This window comes from Belonocnema kinseyi, chromosome 7, assembly GCF_010883055.1.
Source record: "Belonocnema kinseyi isolate 2016_QV_RU_SX_M_011 chromosome 7, B_treatae_v1, whole genome shotgun sequence".
In the NCBI taxonomy this organism is placed as follows: domain Eukaryota; kingdom Metazoa; phylum Arthropoda; class Insecta; order Hymenoptera; family Cynipidae; genus Belonocnema; species Belonocnema kinseyi.
The window spans coordinates 77,871,843-77,881,949 of record NC_046663.1 but is presented as its reverse complement, the minus strand read 5'-3'; the positions used below and the strand labels follow the sequence as shown (position 1 = coordinate 77,881,949).

Sequence of the window (10,107 nt, the reverse complement as noted above, 5' to 3'; positions counted from 1 at the left end):
GCTGATCGGATGAAGTCTTATTCTACTGTGAGAATAAGTTTTATATCAATGATCAATGGAAAACATATATTTATCATTGAAAATATCTCTGCAATTAAACGGTAACCATTATGTTCTCAGAATCTTTTTATTGTCATTTTCCTTATTTTCTTTTCAATCCTTCTTTTTTCTGAAGATGATCTATCTTTTTTTTATTACTACAAATCATTTTCAAAGATTATCTTCTTGATACACGAAACAAACGGCATTCTTATAGAGGTGACTACTTTTTGATATTAAGGCGACAGAGTGTGTTAAGCTCTCATATATTATAGGATCTCTTAGCAAGTTGACAGGAAAATCGATATACGAACCTGACATAGGTTGCGGTTCAAGGAAAGAAAATAAGATTTGAAAATTAGATAAGATAATAAAATTATTTTTATATTTTAGTCTCATTCTCTTATTTTGACTTAAATGAACATATAATAGTCAGTTCTGCTTTATTTATGTCCTAAATCATCCGAATTAAGAAATTCAAAATTTTATATTATTCATTTTTATATGATTGAGTGAGAATTAAATTGTTTTCGAGAATTAGAAGCTGGTTTTAAAATAATCAGGAATGATCAAATTTGAAAATTAGAACTCACTGAAATGAGGACAGAAAAATAGTGTTATAAATTATAGTTTTGTAATCATATGTTTTTTATTTATAAGTTTACAATTGACAAAATATTGTATGCAAAATATGAAAATGAAAGATACTAGGCATTAGGAGAATTAATTTAAATGGCTGACCATAATTTATGATTGCTACAGAAGATATATCATAAAATGGTTTTGAAAGATATTGACATTAGAGTAGAACAACACATTTTTTTCTAGAGAGAAAATATCCCTCCCTCTCCATAACTGTGTCAGATCCCCGAAAAACTAAATTCATTTTTCTTAAATTAGTCAATATTAACCCGTGCCCCGGGCCTTTGAAAATAACATGTGATTTTAAATGAGAAATCCTCAGTTTTCAAAGAAGTGGGAAAAACAAATCCTTTTGATTACATTTTTATAAAAAAGAGTTTAGTCACGTCTTGAGGAATGTTCAGGAAATAATTTTTTTGCAATAACTTTGAATTTTGAAGCCCCATTCCTCTTGTACTATGCCCGGGATAAGCCAAAAAGTCAATTTTATTTAAGATAATGACATAGACGGCTTTTTGAAAACGTTTTATGTCATAAATGTTCATTATTCGGTATCACACAGCTTTTAACGTATTTTTCCAAATAATTTTAAATTGTCTAAACAATTAATAATTGTTTAGGAATTTTAATAATTATAATCATCGTGCAACATATATTTCAATTATTCAACAAAAATTTCTTTGTGTAATAACTTACTTTCTCCAGAAAATCGTAAAAAGTTAATATTTTTTTTGAAGTAATGATACAATTAATGAATGTTAAGATTAATAAATTTCTGTGCAAGACATTTTGCATCTATTTGAATAAGTTTTGTTTGTTTAAGGAATTTTCTTCCTCATGAAAATCGGGAAAAGTTAGTTGTTTTGAGATAAATAAAAAAGTTAATGAATGTTAAGAGCTATATTTTTTGTGAAGGATAGTTTATTAATTATTGAAAAAATTAATAATCATTTATTTCTGCCTCTTAATAGCACAGGTAGCGAAAATCCTAATTTTTTAATCTCTTAAATTATACCCCTTATTATTAAGTATCTTCTTATTGCAGAACCTATTTTAATTAATTTTTAAATTATTTACTTGTTCAATTAAGTTCAGTACGAACTTATGGATAGATACTCCTGTCTGGGGATACAGTGAGGTCCTTTAAAAGCCCTCCCTTCTATAGCCCTTCCGAGAATTGACACCGCGCCACATGTTGGTGTAACAGGAGCTGGGCGGGGTCTGTGGTTGTCACTCAGCCAAGCACTCAGGCGTGAATAAACAAAAGCGGAGCGGGCTATAATAAGTTAGTTCCCACCCACCGCTATCCCGAAAATCGGTGCTATAGAAGAGTTACACTGTAATAAGGTATTTTGTCTAAATGAGTTTCAAAATGTTCTCGTATTCAAAAAAATAAAACCGATTTGAAAAAGTAATCATTTATAACTTACTCGAATTTCTTCAACCTTTCCCACGGAAAGGCACAAGTGAATGATTAATATTTGTTTAACTAAATTGTCAACTGTCTTTCACACAAATTATATTGCTAGTACCATTAATTAACTGTATCATTTATTCCGAAATTAATAACTTTTCACGATTTTTAGGTAGAGGGGAATTGTTTAAGCAAAAGAGAATTGTTTGAATAATTGAAAAATATCTCACACAGAATAAAATTAGTTTTGATATCAGATAATTGTATCATTACTCAAACGAAATACTAACTCTTAAAGATGTTATGGTCAAAAATAAATTATTGTACTAATAGAGATTATTTGGACAATTAAGAAATATGTTAAACAAAAAATATAACTATTAACATTCATAAAGCTGTATCATTTACTCCGAAAAAAACCTTTTCACGAATAAACCGACAAAAAAGTTTCTTTAAACAATTATTAATTTTCTAAACAATTGGAAATCATTTATAATTATCGAAAAGTTGTGTATTACACAAATAATAATTATTTGCTCAAAAGAATTATTTGAAAAAGTTATCTTTGGCATAAACTTGACATAAAATTGATATTTTTGATTAATTGGGGCATTTTTAAGTTTCGAATTGAAGAAACATTTAATGAGAAATCAAAGCTAGAAATTCAGTGGGCTTTAGAGTAACTAATTTTAGAGGCTGACCATAACGCGCCGGTATTACTTAGTACGAATTCAAATTTTAAAGTACTATTTTACACAAAACTCGTTAATATTTAGATGAAAAACATTTTTCTCTTATACAAAGAACAATATTGTGTTTTAATAAAAGTGCGAAGCCGAAATGTAAATACTTTGACTAAGTATAATTGTCCTGAAAAATTTGGAGAGTTGGAAAAAGGGATGGATCAGTCATCTTAAAAATTCGGGACGACTAGTTAACGTTTTGAATCATATTTGACTACTTATCCTGAATTTCGGGACGATAAGACACTTCGCAATACTTAACTTGAGCATTTTTCGAAAAGGAATTATTAGCTCATAAAATCAGATAAGTTGCCACATTTTGACAAAATAATTTTTTTTAATATTCTTGAAAAGTTGACATAACTAAAAAAAACTGCCCGTTTGACGGGCATATCTTCATGGATCTTTGTGCATAGACTTTTTAAAACTAAAGGTGAAAGCATCGGCAACAGTAATATGGTAATTGTGAATTCTCTTTTGATAAAGCTCCACCGGCCTTAACGAACACATTCTCATCACATATCTCGTGCTTCGCACTCGAGTTTATCCCGGAAACTTTATATCATTCCCATAAATGTATATTATTATAACTCATAACTTACATTTGTATTAAAACAGACGTACTTTCATCGTCACGTTTGAAAAAATGCGAATTCTTTAAAAAAAAATGTTGTTCTTAAACATTTTATTGCAACTTTAATCGTTTTTCCATAAATGGAATTCGCCCATTTCTAATATTTTGTTGTGATTTAAACTTTACACATCTATGGGTTCAACGAAGAATAGGCCATCTTTTCGTTACTGTTAAGAAATAGGCTAACTTCATTAAACACGTAGAAGTGTTAACATAAATAAAAATCTTTTAAAATTTCTTGTTCTTAAACTTATAGGAGTTTAAGGGGTTATATACAGTTAGAAGGCCGAAAAAAGCGAATTTTCCAGAATTTTTTCTGAGAAAATTTGTAATTTATTGATTTAAAAACTTGTGCACATATTATGGTATCTTTTAACTGTATTCTAAGACTTAGTATTTAATAAAATATTTATTTGAAAAGGAGCTACAGTTGATCTCCGGGAGCTCATCTCAAAAAAGATGTTTTGCGGTGACTACTATATCTCTGAACTGGATCATCTGAAATTAAAAAACCAAACAGATTTCGTTAAAGTAATGTTAAATCTAGTAAATAATGAAAGGAATAAGCAAAATAAATTTTTTGACAAAATGGCGGTTTCTCAAAAAAAAATCGGGTTTTGACCAAAATTTCGGTCTTAAATTATTTATAAAAAAAATGTAACGGTGAAACAAAATCTTCGATTAATTACTAAAAAATATATTCAAGAAGCTCGTGTTAAAATTTGAGACTAATCGGTTTAGCAGTTTTCGAGTAATGTTGGTCACCGACTTTGAAAATACCATTTTAAGAAAAACGCGTTTGAAGTTTGAAAAGCACTTTACATAGGATAACATTTTTTTTAACTTACATGGAGTCGTCTATTCCGGGACGATATAATACACCCTCCGCCACTTCGGCAGCTTCTAATAACTCGAGCTGATGTTATCTGCGGGCCATTCTTCCATCTCGAGTGCTCTCACGCGCTCTGAGATCGGAAATGTTCACGCGCTGCTCATCTCCTTTTTCGGCATATGAATGCGCATTGGGCCCAAGTGTAATTCCTATTTACTTCATATAATACAATAGTGATACCATTCCTTCATTAAATATGCCGGCAGCTATGTATGCACCGATTTCGACAATTTTCGAACCGGCCGGAACAATTTTGGGAGAGATTTTTCAAATCAGTTGATTGTAGCTCTCGTTGTTGTTTTGGTTAAAACCACCTATACATCTTTCTAATAAATTCTTACTGCTGAGATCTATATAAATCGGAAGTACAGCCTCGGCAACATCTTCTGGTAATGGCTCATAATCATGTTCGAAAGTGGGGAATTGATTGGCAGCTGCAGCCCTCTGCCAGCTGCAGCATGAGTCTGGTAGATACATTATACATTATAGATAGCATTATACATTTTTTCAACGGAATCACAATTTCTCCTTATTGCTAAGCCATAATAAACTGTCAACTTATCGATAATCTTTCCAGTAAGTTTGCCTTTTCCGCTGATAGTTTTTTTTTGTATTTTTTTTCCTTTCTTGTTTTCAACTGTTTCAACTTTTTTTTTGACACAATCTCGGAGTCGCGTGCCCATTCATTTCTGTACGTGTCCAATACATTCTATTTTCACAACTTCTTGATCACCGTAAGGTGCAGCATTTAAAATTTCCGAGTACGTTTTGGAGTCACTGTCTCCGATGTAATTTTTGTACATGACTCCAAGTTTTTCTAATGAACGTTGGAACATTTCGACGACTGAATCTACTTCCATTTTCCCAGAAGAACCAGAATGATTTGCACTGCAAGTATTTTGATGTTCTGCATACCATTCATTATATTCTTCGGTATCGAGTTTCTTCCTCCAAGTTTCACACAGTTTGCAGTAGGCACTTTTTACAAAAATATCAATGAATTTACCAGAATAGTATCCGATCAATGAAGTCACACCGTACAAGGAAGTAAACCCTCGCTTTTTCCATGTGCCATCCCCAGATACAGTTAATTATGTCGAATGTTCAATACCTTGATGTTTGGAAGTCAAATTTTTTTCTTCAGTACAAGCCTGTTGAAAAAGTTTTTCGGTGGCTGTTTTTACACTGGAGTGAATATTATTCATTATTAAATCGTAAGTGGGCTGTGATATAAAAGCTCGCATGTCAAAACAATTTTAAAACCAAGTCCTCGTTCAGAAGCAGTTTCAAACTTAACATTTCCGTCACAGATCTTACATTTCACATATTCAGAAATTGCTGCAAACACTGTTATAAAATTTAAAATGCGATACTCAACAGACGGAACACGCGGAACTCAGATTTCCTCTTGTTCTTTCAATTTTTTCGCCGAGGCACTGAAACTACTTTCATCCGTTTTTGCTGCTTTTGGATTAAAAACATTTTTGCGCTTTTTTGTTCTCGACTTACGTATGTTAAGAGATTTTCTCATTTCACTAGAAGACTTCATTTTCACGAAAAAATTACAGAAAAAAATATGAACGAACTCACAAGTTTACTGCTTGGCTTAGCTGCTTATACTGATTACCACTCTTAAATAAAACAAAACAATAACACGCGGTTGCTTCACGGATCTAAATACATTAGAAGGGAATGTTTACAATAGGCGGGTGCATACAAGGGACAGCGTTCCAGTTAAGCGCTGCCGCTCCGGCCTTGTAATTTTAAGCACTCTGAAACGCCTTTTCAAATTTTCGTGTAACTTCGAAAATATTCACCGGAACGATATGAAATTTTCTGTGTGTATTCTTAAGTATATGTACATTAAGAAAATAAAATTTAAAAAAATCGATTTTTTGAAAATTCTAACTGTATATAACCCCTTAAATTACATTATAAACTATAATACAAAATGCTGAAGTTTTGAATTAGTTGGAAATATTTGGAAAAATAATGAAGTTAGCATAATTCTTAACGGCAACGAAAAGATAGAACCCATCGACATACGGTCTACTACTACTATCGCCTCCTGCATTTTTCCCGCAAGTGTTTTAGCATATTGTTGACACGCAGGAATGCTTTTCAGGCTATTAACGAGTGAAAGCTTGGCACCTCCAAGAGCGTCGATGATAAGGACTATTAGTTTAACAGAATATTCAGGGTACAATCGTTTCAACTCCCTTATGAGGTTTCTATACCTCTCTTTCTTTTCAATCTCCTTGGTTCCAGCATATGCGACACTTCCCATTGTCGACAATTGACTCGATTTCCATAGAAGCATTTAGAGGAGCGATATTAAGGTTAATGCCGTAAGAGTGACAGAGATGGTAATAAAGCATTCTTAGTGCCGCATTGTGCCTTTGGATGTAGGTCGTTCCCGCATGAGTTGGACAACTAGATAGTATGTGAGCTAAATGCTCGGGGTGTGCATGGCACCCCCTGCAGCTATCATCGGGAATGTCTTGGCTCAAAATGTGGCGACGGTATGTTAAGGTGGAGATGACACCGTATTGGCATGCCAAAATAAAACCCTCCGTGCCAGACTTTAATCCGGCGATTTAAGAAAAGCAAATGCTAGTTCACACGACATTGACTGATCCTCCACATTTCTGTGGAAGATAACGTGCATCCTCTTATCGAGGAGCTGTTCTCGAAAGTTTTTCTCTTGTGCTTTCTTAATCCGGGCTTTCAGAAGTGAGTACTCGAGATAGATAAGATTTGATTCATTTTGCTCACCCCTAATACTGAAGTTAAGTCCGAGTGTTTCAGCAGCCTCCTCTGCTGTCAGAAATCTTCGTGATTTCTGACCATTTTAAGAAAAGGGTCTCTTCCATTTGCGACTCTGTGTACTGTACCCAGAATAATCCTGTAGTGAAGACATTCAAGACTCAATATTCCGCGACCACCGTGACGGCGTGAGATGTACAGTCGCGGAACAGAAGACTTAAGATGCATGCTTTTGTTCATGTGCATAACCTTTCTTGTCCCGATATCAAGGGATTTGAGCTCGTTGTTCTTCCATGGAACCACTCCAAATGAATAGGGTACTACCGGGACGGCAAGCATGTTCGTTGCAGATACTTTGTTCCTCGCCGACAGTTCGGAAGACCAAATCTGCCGGATGAGACGTTTGTATGTGCTTCGGAGAATATCCTTTATAGATGTCACATCCTGAGTGTCGTATAGCGCTTCTATCAACAAGTTCAGGATCTTAAGGGATGCCATTAAGTTTTCCTCACTTCAAATGAACCTTGACGCATTTGGCTAACCTAAATTCTATTCCAATTTCCTTAGTATACTGTTCGAAAATCCCTAGAGCTAGATGTAATTGCTCTTTGCTTTTAGAATAGATCTTAAGATCGTTCATGTAAAATACATGAGTGACCTTGTACTTTCGATCTGCAGGTTTGACGCACAAGTATCCGTCGGAATGGCAAAGTGTGATACATAGTGGCAATAATGTGAGGCAAAAGAGGAGTGGGCTCATGGTGTCGCCCTGAAAGACACCTCTCTGAAAGGTGATTTTGTTAGTTGTCACCCGATTTTTTCCAGATAAGATAGTACATCTGGTTTGCTAAAGCGGCATCAATCTCTCTATGCACCTAACGATTTGCGGATGAACCTTCAAGCTTTCCAAAAGACAGATGATAAATCTATGGGAGGTCGAATCGAAAGCTTACCGATAATCTATCCAGGCCATCGATAGGTCACGCTAGTAGAATGCTGCATCTTTGCAGACACATCTATCGATGAGCAGGTTCTTTCGATATCTAGCTACGCCTTTTTTGTGCCTCGCTGTTCATAAATTTCTTGCCATATAGGTTCAATTGTCCGAACAATCCTATCATTTAGGAAAGCTGTGAATTCCTTATACAGTATGTTCAGACAAATGATTGGCCTGTGATTCTTCGGGTCAGCTAAGTTGCCTATTTTCGGCGAGTGTATTGTGCGCCCTTCCACCAACCACTCTGGAATCGGCTCTTCCGACTTTAAATATGAGGTAAAAATACGGACCAAATGCTGATGGGTTAAGGGAAACTTCTTCCAACAGAAGGTTTTGATACAATCTGGTTCCGGTGCGGAATAGTTCTTCATCCCTCTTAATACTTTTTTCACCTCCTCGGTAGTGATAGGTGGGCATTCTTCATCAGGTGATATGAGGGAATCACACAGTTCTTTGAAGCTATTTATATTTTCTGAGTCTTCGTCCAGTCTATGCTGCACTTCGTAGACTTCTCTTCAAAATACTTCGACCTCCTCTGGTTTGGGTGGGTGGTCGACAGTAACTGGAGGGTCTTGGAAGAGTCGAGATGGGTCAGAGAGAAACTGTTGATTTTCTCGGACATACTTCTCCCTCCGCTCTAGACTTCGCTTAGCGTCAGATAGTATCGATATTCTCTCAACAATATGCTGCCTGATGGTCAGCAGCTTTGACTTGTTAAGTGTGTGATAACGGGTCCGGAGTTCGCGCGCGAACATTTGAACCTTGGCGGTAAAATTCCTGCCAGATGTGATGAAGTCAATCACACACTGAATGCGGGACGGATAATGTCTTGCCCAGCCTATCTTTATGGCAAGTTGATGCATTCGTCTTTTGGTCTTATGGTCAACCGTTGGTTTTGTTTTATGGTTCGCATCGGCCAAAGCTCTCGCTGCATTATACACACAATAATTGATAGCCCAGAGGTCGAATTCACCTGAAAAATGTCCACGAAGCTCGTCATCCATTTCAACCAGATCTTTAGGCTTGAGACAAACCTTGGCGTTGATGTTTCTCCGGGTCATGAAGAGTCGCTCTTCCTCTATTGGATGCCTGCCCGCGGTTGGTCTTAGTGTCGCCTCTCTTTCTCTGTTGCCGGCTTGTTCTAGCTGTGATAGAGTAGTCGTTCTGCTTACATAGCCCCTTTTTCGGAGTAGTTCGGCATGGTTTCGCGGAATTTGCTGCGAAAAGTGCGATAGCTACGGGTGTTTTTTGCACAACAGAACATGCAGCCGTGCCATTTAACCCCGTGCAGGGGCCATACTCGCATCGTAGCACTCTAGCAAGTCGTTATTCAGTCGCTACGTCCACCTAAAGGTCCCGAGATTTCGTCCATCCATCGCATTGAATCCATTTTCATTGGCTCCCCTAGCTTTCGGCACGGTTTTCACACCTCCTCTAGGGGGTTAATTCCTTCGGGACCATCCCTGGACAATTGACCGCGACTGCCTATTTATTTTTGTAACCATATTCAGCAGAAACCCTTGGTACAGGGACCCTCTATCCGCAACCCGAGGGCGCGTTCGGTGGCCTTGTCATAGGCAAAATATCATAGGAAAATGCATTTATATATTTGAGAATCTTTGAAATACTGTGAAATTGTTGCTTGGAAACATGTAATTTTTGGATTTTCCATTATTTTGTATGCTGTCAAAATTAGAACATTTGATTTTTGAAGAAAATTAAAAAAATTGTTTTATGAAAAAAGTCTTCAATTGTGCAACTTTTACAATACTATAAACACCCGTACAAAAAATTTGTGAATTTTGAAAAAAGTGTTTTCAAAAATAATCAAAATGCGCCCACTTTTTGAATTTTAATCCAAAATGGGTGGCTAATGAACTTGACATTTAGACATACAGACATACAGACAGATAATTGGTAAAAACCTGTTTTTCGGATTCAGGGGGTCTCAAAACGTGGACATTTGACAACAACTGGGGC

The 10,107-nt window shown here is 35.6% G+C and overlaps 1 protein-coding gene across 1 annotated transcript in view; it reads right to left on the bottom strand.

Annotated features, from left to right (window-relative positions):
- LOC117176800 (dipeptidase 1) overlaps window positions 1-10,107 on the bottom strand; it is a 353,294-nt gene that overhangs the window by 25,023 nt on the left and 318,164 nt on the right. The gene's annotated exons all lie outside the window — the stretch shown is intronic.